This window comes from Micromys minutus, assembly GCF_963924665.1.
Source record: "Micromys minutus genome assembly, chromosome: 31".
Lineage (NCBI taxonomy): Eukaryota > Metazoa > Chordata > Mammalia > Rodentia > Muridae > Micromys > Micromys minutus.
Genome location: NC_137966.1, coordinates 12730651 through 12745109, shown reverse-complemented (window position 1 = coordinate 12745109; position 14459 = coordinate 12730651).

The window sequence follows — 14459 nt, the reverse complement described above, 5'->3', positions numbered from 1 at the left end:
CCTTTGAGATTCGGGCACTTGTTACACAGCATTACTGTGGCAGTGGACGATAAAAAAGCTTGTGGTTCAACTCCTTGGAACCCGACTTGAGAAGCACAGATCAAACAAGAGGCCAAGTCAAGCATCTTTGCTGGACCACGCTCCTGGCAAAATGTGACAAGCCACTCTTAATAACCAGCCTCAGGGAAGCGGACTCACTCGAGATGGCCGGTCCTCACAGTGAGACTCGAAGCCACGGCAGGGACAAGGTTAATCCGCACAGGGTTTGTATGGGAAGGCCTTGGGAGTGTGGCACCCGCAAAGGCAAGTTGGAAAATGATCCAGAGTCACACCAGTGTGCGAGGCACATTTTCCATGGGGATCTGTCTGAAATGTTCTGAAGAAAGACCTGCGAGGGGCCTGTTGGGTATACATGGGCTTCTAGAATCTTCTACAAGATGCTTCTGTGTTCCTATCAAGTGAATGTTCTGTGCAGTTCACCCATGACATCGAGGAGCCAGGCCCTGAACTGACTGTAGGGCTGTCCACAATCTCTCCTCAGAGAGGTTGAGCACCTCGCTCAGGACTCGAAAATCTTGAGTTCATATAAAAGGCACCAACCTATTAGAAGGTGTTCAACAATTCTGATGGCCAGAGAAGCATACACCGAATCCACAGTGAGATACTGTTGTGTGTAGCTCTGGGTCCCTGAAGATGTGCAAACTACCACCACCCTCAACGTTGTCAAGGAGAGAGAAAATAGGCCTGCCTGCCCTGGGCTATACAACTAAGCACATGCTTATTATAAACCCCAGTGACTCTATTTCCTGCTATCTACCAGAGAGAAGGGGAAAACCATGTTTACCTAAACAGCCTAAAACGTTATTGATAAATGACCGGGTTAACGAGAGGTGTCACATCCGTACAAATGGAATACAACTCAACCATGAAAAAGAATGGACAAATGGAATACAACTCAACCATGAAAAGGAACAGACTTCAGATTTATAAACAAGTCAACTGTCTCTCACGGGTCTCGTGACAAGGGTCTGGCACAGATGCCTGGCCCATCTATCCAGCCCATCCACTGAGGTTCCAAGCAGAGAGGGGGGTGTGTGGGAAGAGCTGCTAGCTAGCGGGCAGGTGGGCGCCAGCAGATCCAGGCAGGAGCAAACTTTACTGGAAATGTTGTGCATCTTGATTGTGGTGTGGTTTTACGGGTTATGGGTTTATAGGTGGTTTTATCCAAACTGTGAATTTTATTGTATGCAGATTTTATCTCCCGAAAACCAACAATAGGCAGAAGACTCAGCTTCTTTCAGACAGGCCTCTGGGTCCCGCTCCGCCGCCTCTGTCTCCTTATCAGATGTGAACTGGCCCAGCTTCTCCCTTCTCAGGCTCCACGCCAGGCTCCCAAGACCGTGAGTAATTGCGGCGCGGGAGTCTTGGATACGGAGCCAAAATCAACAGCTGGATCAGACCAGATGCCAAGCTGTCTCCAGCTAGGCACAGGGCTCAGCCTCCTGCCCCCACCACCCCAGAGCCCGAAAAGAGAAACAGTCCAGCCAGGGCCACCAAGTCCGGGCCACATCCCCATGGTCTCCAGTCTCAGGGCAGAAAGTCCCTGGAGTCTCTGTCACATGAGCAGCAGGGTGGCCCTGTCCACACCGAAGGACATTGCTGTCCCTACATTGCAGGCCTGGAGAAAGTAGCAGGGCTCCGGCACATACTCTTCCTCCATCTTTCTCCCCGCCCATCTCCCTGCCCACTAGTGGATTGTCTAAGCTTTTCTCTGATCTCTTTCCTTGGGAAGAGCAAGTAGTTGGGAGCCTCCTCCCAGGAAGCGGAAACGTCGTGGGGACTTCCGGCCACAGAGGGGAAGGTACCACTGTCTCCTGGCCTGTGGGGTCAGGAATGAGCCTGAAGCATGCGGAGCTGTGGTTTAAAAAGAAGAAGGCTTTCTGTTGAGGGAGTAAAGGCTTCTGGTGTTCTCAAGCTACGAAGGTTGCTCACATGTGGTCTACTCAGCCACTCACCAGAAAGTCAGTGTAGCTTCTGCTCCAGTTCTCTAGGAGGCCCTGTGAGACACACAGTAGGACTTTCATGGCTAGGAGGAAGTAGACCTGTGGTCAGTGCAGATAGCAGGGGCTATGTGTCCCGTGAGCAGCTTGCTTAGCGTCTCTGGTCTCTGGAAATGCACACCCTAGTGAGACTCCGGATGACAAAGTTGTGTGGGAATGTCTACACGCTCTTGACTCCTTTAAGGCTTAGTCAAGGGCTTTCTTCTCTGGAAATCATCAACCCAACCCCAGGCCACAGGATCACACCTCCCAAGCTGTGTTGTGTGTGAATAGGTGTCACTCTGAGCTGACAATTCACGGTCTCCCTTAAGCATCAAATAAAGCCTCCCAATACTCCCGAAGGTACTGGTCTTGGGCACAGTCACCAGCCAGCCCTTCTGGAGGTCTCTCCTACTGGAAGGAAGAGGCACCTTCGGAACAATATTCACAGGGCTGGAAGATCCTGGTGCCTTACCCATAGCTTCTGTGTGTCATCTTACCTCTGGCTTGGCAGAGCCTGCTGGATACTGGGAAGGCAGATCAAGCCTAGCCCTACACACCCTCCCTGACCCTCATGCCCTGCTGCACTGGCTTGTTGGGAAAGGTTCTCCTCAGGTAGCCCATGGGCCTGCAGGTAGAGGCAGCCAGTTGACTTAAGTTGACTTCCTTTGGCAGAGCCAAGCACCGCGTACAAGTTCTCAGTATGTTCTCTGTCAGAGGTGGGCACAAGAAAGTAGGGGGAAGGCGTCTAGCCCAAGCCTGTGAATGCAGGGACAGGCTCTCTGCTCTGCGTGCTCCTTGGAAAGTTGTCGCATGCCCCTGGGGAACAGGCCACATAGATCACACTGCAGACCCCAGGCAGAGCTGGTCGAGAGGTGAGGTCCTTCAAGGGGGAGGAGCCTCCCTGTACTGAGTAGATGACCAGCTTTTGAACTGTCCCCTTAGCCCACAAACATCATCTACCCCCTCCATAGATGCAGGGACAGAGATTCAGGCTGAGGCCACCCCAGCCATGACAAGCCATGGTCCTCAAGTAGGACCCCAGTTCTGTGTGATCCCCAAGCCCTGCTGATACACATCTGCCTCCATTCCCTTGGTGCGTGACAGATGGATGACCCTGAACAAGGCGCCACCTGACTTGCGGGGCTTAATTAAAGGCTCTCTGCCTCTAAGGCATCTCCTCAACTTCCAGGCTATGTGGCTTTCAAATGGGAGCCCTAGAGACTGGTTCACTATCCCAGCAGGAACTATCTGGCCCTGCCACGTGCTCCTGAAGTTATGCCCACAATGCCACAGCCTGCATGTGGCATCTCCTTTGTCTTCCAGGAGAGGCCAAGGTAACCCCACCTTACTAGGCTCTCAAGCGTGGGCAACACTTGACACCCAAGAGACCCTGAGGTTAAGGGCATAAAAACTGCTCAACCGAGTTACGCTTCTCGTGTCTTTTTGTGAGAGGCAGAGACGGAACATGGCTTCCCGGTTCCCTCCCTGCTGCCGGGAGCCAGACCCGCAAAGAACTGCAGAGAGGACAGTCACACTGTCGAGCCTATAAAAATCAAACGGGCTATCTTCCAGGAGGCAGAAGAGAGGGGGAAACAAAGACATCCGCTTGCAAAAGAAGTCAACCTGGGGGTCTGAGATTAGCCGCTCTGAGTCCTTACAAGGAAATTCGCATTCACGGGGATTCAGGGCAGGGAGATGCAGGGATGGGGTGGAGTGGAAGGGGTGTGGAGGAGGTCTTGGCTTCATAACACTTCATAACGAGGAACTAAGCCGGCCAGAGAAGCCAGCGCGGGAAGGTGAGCAGCAGCCATCAGTCCTGAGCGCATCCGTGGGAGAGACCCAAAGTTCCCAAGGGACCATACATTTCTCACCAGTGCTCAGCACACCGCACACCACCACCAGCCTCAAGAGCAGGGAGGTCCAGGCCAGGTCCTCTAGCTCCAGTCTCCTTGGCACCCAGGCAGTGAGTAGGGAGCCCTACATCCCTAGCCAGGCACTGTGGACAATTAGTTTCCTTCCTCTCTGAGGCTTGTCAAAGTGGAGGTAACTCACACCTGGCCCCCAGGACAAGGATTAGTGAGATGACAACATAATGTCTGGACAGTGGCCAGGGACAGAGCCTGCATCACTCTGCACTGGGGGGGGGGGGAAACTGAGGCTGAGTGGCCAACTGGTCAGCTGCTTAGACTTAGGGCATGGCAGGCCTCTGCTGACCTCACCCAGTTCACAGTAGCTTCTCACTGCATGTCAGGCACCTGCCCTGCGCACTCAGATTGGCGGTATCGGGTTTAAGCCTACAGTACTGAAGATGAGAATTCAAATAGACTACCAAAACGCAAGCAAATACCTGCCATCAGCCAGAGCCCATTTAGCTGGACAGACAGACAACGACAGGGCTTCCCCAGCCACAACGGAAACAGAAAGGCTCTTTAGCTTGTTGCCAGAGGCTGGGCAGCACTCAGCTCTTAGGAGGACACAGACAGCCCTGACGGACAGTGGCTGCTTGGTCGTCTGTTCCCAGATGGAGCTCTCCCTGCACCCTGGCCTCCGTGACCCTGTGGCAGTCGCTTAGATGAGAGGGTGTCAGAGGGCCTGTTGGCATGTCCTGGAAGGGGAAGGACCGGAGAGCACAGAGGACCAAGTGCAGTGACCTGTGATGTAAGGATGGTGCAGTAAGGAAGGGCTGGGAGGACAGGGAGATAGCACCATGTCTCCTGAGTAAATTCATGGCCACTGACTTCCGTCTCCCACTTGTTGGCTCCTGGCAAATGCAATCCCAGCTCTCTTAGGAAGAACAGCCTGGAAGAGGTGGCCCCTTCCAGGGATGCAGGGGCCGGGGGTGTGATGGAGGAACGTCTAACAGGCCCATCTCGGGCTTATCCCTGGAAAGTCGCCAGTGCCCTGCAGCCTTGGGTTCTAATCCTGCTTAGCTCCGTACCACTGGTGGCCGCGTATCACTTCCTCCTGGATACCATCTGTTGTGCGGAGATCATCCAACCTCAAAGGCTTGGGGACAATAGACATCATACAGGAGCGGGCCGCAGCAGGGAGGTCCCTGACATACTAGAAGAGCTTGAGTTGATGACCCCACACGTTCTATTGCCAGCTGACATGGGTCTGCCCATGGTGTTGCTGAGTGGTCCACATAGGGGGAAGTTCACAGTCAGCTTCCACTTGACACATACCAAATCCAGGCTTGGCTTTGCCCCTCTCCAGCTCATTCCTGTCCCTTCACTCAGGATGTCACCTCTCCTGCCACCGCCAGCAACTCTGAGTCTTGGGAACATCTTTGGCTTCTCTTGCCTCTGCCCATCACAGGCCCAGGTCCCTTTGTCCACCCTGGAGACTGATTTTCAAACGGCCCTTCTGCTTTCTTCTATGGACTACACCCTGCCAAGCTGGAAGGGTCAGTGTGTCGGTCTGTTCCTGCTGCAGTAACAATGTCCCCCATTGGTTTCCTAGAACAGCATATATTAATTTTCTTACAGACCCGGAGGCCAGACACCCCAACTCAGCTTTGCTGAGCTCCCATGAAGGTATAGGTAGGGCTGGGTCTTTCCAGAGCTGTAGAGAGGCCCTGACTCTCACTTTCTCTGGCTTCAGGAAGGCCTGCACGGAGCCTCTCCATTCCGATGTTTCTTGCCTTTGTTGTCCCTGGAATAGCTGTGAGTCCAGCTGTGGGCACACTGGAATCTCCTGAACACTCCCTCCTCCTCCAGCCGCCATCTCTGAACTTTTCCCTAGAATAATGTGCAGTTTTCACAGTGTACAGGGATCAGAGATGGATACCAGGGAGAAGGGGTCTATTTTTAATCTACTCAAGGATCCATAAAAAGGTAAGTTGGAAGTCGCCTTTCTGTGCTGGCCCAACTCTAAAGCTGCCTGTCTAGAAAAAAATAAAATAAAATAAAGCCGTGTCCTCATGTGAGCCCCCAGTAGCTCCTGAATTTTGAGCCCACCCATCTCCCCTCTGGGTCCTGCGTACCTCCTTGCTGTACCTCCTGGATCTTTTATTTGTTTGTTTGATTTTTGCAGGTCCCGTTCCTGCCTCAGGGTCTTTGCACTGACCATTGCCTTTTATCAGAACACTCAGCCTAGCTCAGCCCCTGGCATCTCTCCAGCCCACGGTCAGGTGACCTCACCATAGAAGACTCTTTGAGAAGTCCCACCCCACCCTCCCCACTCTGCTTCCGAGCTGTTTCACCCCCCTCCACCCGTGCTATACTTATTCCCTTGCCATCTGCTTCCCTGCCACACTCAGTCGCCAAGAGCAGGAATCTCGATCCAGGCTTTATTCCCCCTCCCCCGCACTTGAGATGAGTACTGGGCACAACAATGGCCTGGACACGGGAGAAACTACGAGCCATCCTGCCAACCCACAGCTCACTCAGACAACTGAACCTCACGGCTGCAAGCTGTGTGGATCCCTCAACCCCCCTCCCCCGCCATCTTGACTGTGGCTGTTTTAACCCCACTGTGGAAACAAAGCCCATGATAGGGTTAGAATAGGCCAGTGCCCTGCCCTCCCACAGCTCCTGGCCAGGCTGAACTTCTGTCACTGGGCAGTGTAAGTCGTGGTGTTACTGAGGGTAAGGTCCATGTGTTGGTACAGTGTTGGGGACAGTACTTCCCTGGTCATCCTCCCGACATAGCTGGATCTTCTGTGGCCAAGTCCTTCCCACATCTGACCTCACCGCCTGGATTCTGTCTTGACTAGCAGTATGTCCTTCTTCTGGGGCAGAGATGACACTCCTGTCATCTTACACACCCGCCGACTTCCAGACCCTACACCAAACACCTCCTAGCCTACGCTTTCCCCCCATCTCAGCCGCCATCTGTGACACCGCACACACAGGGAAGCTGGCATAAAGCGAGGTGAAGTTGGGGGCTGGAGACATAGCTCCACGCCAAAGGACACCTGTGTCTCAGGATACGGAAAAGATGTCATCTGGTTGTGCCCCTGCCTGCACCTAGCACTGTGCAGGATTGAGACAGGGCAGTGTCTAGGGGTTAGCTGGCCTCCCGTCTAGCTACAGGTACAGAGAGGCCCTGTCTCAAAAGAATGAAACAGGCTTTGGTAGAGCAGGACACCACCGTCTTTCTCTAGCCCCCATAATGCATGGGCACACCCTCTGCAACCCCCATATACACATGGGTGTTTCCCCCACCTCCAACACAGGCCTAATGGCATCCAGTTCTGTTGAGGCGAACTCAGGAGAGGCCCTGGTTCTCTGCAGACTCCACAACTTGCTCGCTTAAACACTCTGCTGGGGCGCAAGAAACAGAGAGCAGGCTCCAGGTAGCCCACAAGCCCCGGGTTCAGTATTTACTGACAGCAGTGCGCCTGTGCACACTTAACGGCCAGGAAGGAACGCTCCTGCACGCAAAGGCTTTGTGAGCCATGATGTTGGCTCGGGAACCTAGTGAGTCCCTGTTCATAAGCAAGTGTTTGTCCTTCACATGCTTCAACGTGGCCGTGTCTGGAGACACGTGGAAGAAATGAGAGTTTAGAGCAACCTTCACAGAGAACCAGCAGAGCCCACTCTATCCTGCAAGCCCAAAGAAGAGGCCATGTGAAGAGGTGGTAAGACAGAGGCCATCTCTGCCCGAGTCCTCACCAGCCATACGGATCTCTTCTGGCAGGTTCTAGCCTGCACTGGAAGCTCCCAGGCTGACAGATGTCACCTGTATCCACCCCAGCTGACGAATGTAAATTTGATACATTTGTGTTATGAAACACGTGTCCACTTTGGTGGGCACTGCTTTAAAAAAAGAGGATTTCAATGCCCCAACTCCCACCCCTTAGCACCTGCACATTTTCCTTCTTAATTCTGGGTTGAGTTTGAAGCTCTGCTCAGCACTGGGCTCAAACCTCAACATGGTTGGGTAGAAACACAGAAGCCAGCAGCCCCCTCTCACGGGCCCTGACAGAAGGCCCCGGTGTGGAGGATGCTTACCAGCCCACTGGGCCTTCCTACCTGGCAGCTGCAGACAGCTCCCAGACTTCGGCTCTCTCCTCAAAGACAGGGTCTCACAACCCCACTGGGGCCTTTGCGAACAGGTCCTCTGGGGATAGTCTCTCTGCATGCTTGTTCTGGTTCAGTCCAGCTTCAGCAGCACCCCTGAAGTCTGGAGCTGCAAGCCGAAGCAAAGGTTGAGAGAAGCCAGCAGCCTTTGACTACCCACCTAGTGTGCAGCCCGGGGAGGGGCAATTCAAGAGGGGTAATCAGAGCAGCTGCAATGCCCAGGGGAGAAGTGCCCGAAGCCACCTGGCCCATGGAGCCCAGCTGCTGTTTATGTTCCACCGAAGAGCACAGGTGTATGCAGGTGGCCTGTGGGGCACCAGCAGGCTTGCCTTTGCAGCACCACCCAGCAGCAAGCCAGCAGCCACTGGTCACACCAGCACAGGACAGGGCCTCGCCCGTGACATCTTACTGGTGCTCTCATTTGCCTCACACTAGTCCCGGGGGCTGAGGGTGGGCGTGGTGACGGGGCATGGCTTCGGGGGAGGAGGGTGGAGAGAGGATGCTGAAGGGTGTGGCCTGGAGACCGTTGGAGCTTTCCCATGGGCTGGTTGTGTTTGAGTGTGCCTTAAAGGTGTGTGTACTGAAGGCTTGGTACCCAGTAAGGTGAGGGTGAGGTGGAGAGACTTTAAGAGGTGGGGCCTGCTGGGAGATGGTTAGGTACGCCCCGTCATGGATGACAAGAGGCTGGTTCCGTAGGCTGAGGTAGGATCCTCAGTGAGAGCTGTATCCTGAGAGATCAGCTTCTTATACAAGAGCCATGGGCCTTCTGCAGGGCTGCGTCCTAATGCCAGGGATTGGGTTGCAATGGCGGGAAATGGAATAAACAAGCTCCTGATGTGTACATGCCGATTGCTGTCACACTTGTCCTGACTGACGTGGACCATACGCTTGCTGAAGGCCTAGACCCCATGGCTGGCTCTGTAGACACCATCATTTCCATACACTGCCCCACTTAACCCTCACACAGAGCCGAGGCATGGGTATCAGGATACTTGTCATTTAGTGGATGAGGAAGGAGACTCTGGACAGTAATGACAGTCCCAGGGTCACACGGCTGCTGAAGCACAAAGCCGGGGCCACATCAGGCTCCCAGACGCTGCTCCAGGTTTCCCAGTGAACAACAGTAAGGGCCGTTGGAACTCTGCGCTTGCTGTAAGTCAGACAGGCTTCAAAGCCATTGATTTCCCCAGCAATTTTTGTGGGGGTGCTTCTATCAGTGCTTGGCAGATGGGGGGGCAGCGGAACAATGATGAAGGCCATAGGGGAGATGCCTGAGGCCCCAGGCAGTGTGACATGTCCGTCAGGAGGTGGTGGGACCTTCAGATGTATAGCCCAGTGGGAAGAGTGAGGTCTACCTCTGAAAGGGATATCGGGGGCTCCCAGTCCCCCTCTTTCTCTTTGCTCCCTGGCTGTCGGAGGTGAGCTAGATGTATATGGCCGGCATCTGAAAGCAGTATGGCCAACTAATCCCACCCCCCAAAGCAAAAACAGAACAAAAACCTTTCCGCTCTGTAAGTTGATTATCTCTAGTATTTTGTTACAGTACAGGAAAGCTGATACCTATGCGTTCACAGTAATAACAGTTACTGTTCAATGAGCACTTACTGTCCCCTTGGAGAACAAAACCCTCATAACCATTGCCTGGAGAGGAAACATCCACAAAGGATACACAAGATCATGAGGTAACATACACACAATTTTAATCACTTAAAAATTTAGAAAGCTTTCTTTCTTTCTTTCTTCCCCCAATACCTATGAGCTTCCCTCGGAGACCAAGATGGAAACCATACCCATGCAAGGTCTACCAAGACAGAATGTTGGACTCAGTTGCTCGATGGCCCATCTGAATAAACACAGTGTATAGTTCATGTGCCTGCATGTGCAGACCTACTGTGCTTGTGGGAGGTAGACAGCTCATATTTTCCATCTTCTGCAGAAGTAACCAGCCAGAGTCCAGCAGGTAAATAACAGGCTGTAGCCAAGCCAGCCACCTGTCAGTCCAATATTTCTGGTTTGTATAGAGCCTCGGAGAAAGCTATGGACCAAAATGTCTTCAGAATTGTAGCGAGTGCTTAGCAGACCCCTAGCCAATTCTCTCGCCCTTGCACACGATCCAGAGAACATCTCCCTGCAGCAGAGGACAGCAGAGCCAGACCACTCTGTGGACAAGGCCACAAGAGTTTGGAGGCTCCCCAGGGTAAAAACTCAGTTCTCAAGGCCTCCGGCTTCCCTCCTTCCTGGCTCAGGACAAGGAGCCCTTCCTCCTCCTCTCTTTCTGGCTGGGAATGGAAGGAACACAGCTGGTGTGTTATACTGTCAGAGAACAGGAGGGATAGGAGCCAGACACAGACAAGGTCAAGAGCCTCTACTCAGCCTCTGTGATCTCAACATAGATCCTTAGCCCATCCTCCCACCAGCCAGGGAGCCAGGACCATTTAACCCATTTTATAGCTGAGAAAATGGAGGCTCAGATCCTGGTCTGTGACTTTAGTCAGTTTCCTTACTTAGACTGTGGGAGGTCAGGAGATAGTGTCGGGCCTGGCCTGGCAAACATCCACTCTGCCTTTCCAGACCTGTGCCCCGTGTTGTCTGACTCATCACCTCAGGCTTCCTAACTGTGAAAGGCACTTCACGGGGCCACGGGGCACAAACCTTTAGCACAGAGGAAACATTAAGGCAAGGCTGGTAAGTGGTCCTTTTTGTGGTTATCAAGTTTACGGTTTGAAAAGAAAAAAAAAATCAAGTTGGATGAATGCTGTGTGTAAGTAAACAGTGGAGGCCATGGGGTGGGGCTGGGGGAAGACAGGAACCTCAGGCAGGAAACAGGAACATCCAGCCATGAACAGACACAGGTGAGAGGAGCTTGGAATAATGCTGGCTGTCCTAGAGCTCTCTCTCTCTCCCTCCCTCCCCCTCTTCCTCCCCTCCCCCTCCCTCCTCTCCTCTCCCCTCCTCTCTCCCTTCTCCTCCCCCAGCTGTGAAGGGTACACACAGTCGTGGTGCGTTGCCCATTAACCACACACCTTAGGTCACACTGTTTGGTATGATTGGTCCCAGCTTGCCAGGAATGGTAAGCGTTCTGTAAAGACAAGATGGGCCCTGGGACAGGACCTGGCTCTAAACCTGGGCACCCAATGGCAGAGCTAAAGGAGAGGAATCCAAGTGTCCCATTTAAACATAGTTTATTCGTGCTTATCATTTGCATGTGAGTGTGTGTGTGTGTGTGTGTGTGTGTGTGTGCAATCATGATACACAATGTGCAGTTGCCGACCTGTCTGTGCAATGTCTTGCACCCCCCCACATGCTCAGCTTTTGAAGACCGATTCCATGTTTTTCAGCCTCACGGTCCCTTCTCTCCAGACCCATTCTCGCATTGCCAGCTTGCTCCATCCGCCTCCTCTATGCACCCCAGAGCAGCAGAGGGGTGAAAATGCACCCACAGCATCAGAGAGGACGGAGTTCTGACCAACCGAACCCCGACTTCTTCACTAGAAAGTTGAGAAAGGCTGCAGCCATCTCTCTAAAGCGGGAGGGCTCAAGGGTGACAGGCAGGTGTCTGGCTTGTCACCTTGGTCACCATGTGCACTGTCATTTGATTCTACAGAACTTAGGCGTCCAGATGGCAGGAACCCCACTGGACTCGCCTGGAGCCTGGGATTGGGTCAGAGCCTGGAATCAGAGAGGTGCCTGAGAGAAGTGGAAGTCTACTGGGAAGCTGCCTACCTCTGGAGGGAGGCACTCCCCAATTCTTCATCCCCTTCTTTCTCAATTAGTAACTCTTCTGGGGTGAGGCAGGAGGCAGGGAAAGAAGGAAAGGTGAGAGGGAGCAAAGCCATTCCCCACTCTGTCATCTAAGCCTGACTTTCACAGCGGGGGAGGGGCTCTTCCACAGCACAGCACATCACACATCCCTATGCTAACCACTCGTTGTGGCGTGTCTTTTTGGGGTCCCCTTGCTTCTTCCCTCCGGTACCTCCAGAAACGTGTGCTTTTGCAGCTTCTGACACAGCCTTGCTGGTCCTGAGGATAGATTTTGTGTAGTCTCCTCTCATCCTTGTTGCCCAAGAGGACTGCACTGAGCCCATGGGGAAAGCTGCCTGAGCGCCCCGAAATGGGTTGGCTCTCTGAGGTCCTCGAAGGCCTTGTGGCAAGATCTGGGTCCCTAGAGTATCACAGTAGGGAGGACATGGAGCCTTCAGGGGATGGGACATAGAGGACGGTCTTCAGGCCACTGCGGAAGAACAGTACAACATGACTTTTCTTCCCACTCTACTCCCTTGCCACAAAGAGACTGGTTGGTCTTCGCCATATTCTCTTGCCGAGAAGAACCTGCCCCAGGCTGAAGGGCAGCAAAGAGAGCTGGTGTAGAACAGAACCCCCAGGACTGTGAGTTCAGATGAGCCCCTTCTCTCTACAAGCTTATTTTAACTCAGGCCTTATGCTAGGAACAGAAAGGGGTCTGGAGAAATCCTAGGTGCCTGTCAACACAGTCTTAGCCCTGTACGTTTGAACACTGAGAGACCAGGGCATGCTGGACTGCGGACCTTCCGTAGGAGGCAGGTACTGCTCAACACTGTATCCCTGGGCTGTCTGGGTCAGTTAAGTCCTCTGCGCTGGTTACCAAAGCACCCATCGTGGTGAAGTGAGAGACAAGCTGTTATTGGGGATCGAGGCTGGAGTCTAGGGCCAACCTTTCCTCACTGCACCTTAGTAAGAGCAAGGGGTTTAAGCACACAGTTGTCACGGACTGAAAATCATTTTACGTGTGGGCAGGGGAAACCCCTTATCTTGTACAATATCTAGTGTGCAGGATTGCTTCATCTGAAACAGTCACATTCACTCATTTTACATATATATAATATATATAGTATTATTATAATATATATAGTATTATTATAATCACTTTATTACTGAGCTAATAAAGACACTAGTGCATCTTCAAGGGTTGGTAGGGTAGACGCTGCCCACTCAGTGACATCCAAATAGTGCTACTCAGAAGCTCCTGGATCCTGATGGAAACCACTAATCTCTCCAGGCCTTCACTGGCCTGAGTCGCAAGTGAGTGACAGGCATAGAACCCAGTGACAGGCCTGGTTATCTCTGGACCCCGTCTCTCATCAGCTGTCTGAGCTAGAGAGTTTATTTCACCATCCTCTGCCTCAGTCTTATGCCTGTAAGAAACATGTGTGCAGGTTGTCTGGCCATGAGGAATAACAGAGGGATGTCTAGGAGCACCAGCGGTGCAGGAACAGGACTCTGAGGTGTCTGTGTGTAAGGTGGGTCTAGCCTAGGCTGCCTGCATAGAACCCACCTGGCTTCAGCAAGTAAGGCCCCATGCATGGTCCACAGCTGTCTGCATGAGGGATGGAGCCACGCTCACTGTAAAGGTCGTGGGAAATAGCATCTCTATCCCTCTCCTCCCCTTGGCTGTCACTGCCAGTTCCTGTCTCTTAGTGTTGACGCAGTGTCTGCTCTCTGCCTGGTAAAAGTGGCAGCCTTGGCTACGTTGTTATTTAATTCACAGCTTCATGTGTCTAGACAATTGCTACCCGGCTGGTGGATCTGTTTGGGGAGCCTATAGATGCTGTGGATGTAGGCTTCAGCTGATGAAAGCAAGTCGCTAGGGCTGATGCTTTGAGGTGTATAGCAACTGCTGTTTACTGTTCCAACAGGGACTTTCCTGGTCCTCCATGATCTGAGGGACCCTAACATACTCCTGTCATCACGAATGTCCCCGTCTTCCCCACCATGATGGGCTGAGATACCTCCGAAACCACGAGCCAAAATGGATGCTTCCTCTTTGAAGTGTTTGGGTTAGGAAGGCTGTCCTAGTAGTAAGGAACACAAATCACCCCTGTCTGGGGGGCCTTTGCATCTTCCTGTTGATAGTGAAATGCTTCAAGTGGGCTCTATTCTCTGACTTAGGCTTCTCAGAGCCTGGCCCATGACCTCAGCTGGAGCAATTTTCCACTCTCTTCTCCTGGAAGATTTCTGGAAACTGGGTATGTGTCTCCTCCTCACCCCTGCCTGTGTCCATTCCACAATGATCCCGAAAAGAACACAGACCAGTGAGGACCCCTGTCATCTCACCTCTATACCCCTCTGTTGCCTCCTGATTCTCCCCAGCTGTTAATTTGATTTCTGCTTGGAGGGTGTTGCAAATAAAAACAACGGCAGAGAAGAAGGGAACTTTGCTGTGCACTGTGCTCCGTCGCTGTGCACCCCCACATCTAAGAAGATGGATGGTATCAGTAACACCTCTCTACATGTGGCAAATGGGGACCATAGCAAAGCTAAGTCACGTGGTCACACAGCTAGACCCGGATAGAACCAAGATTTGAACTGAAGTCGTCCAATGAACAAGCGCCCCTTCCCAGGGAATGCAGCCTCT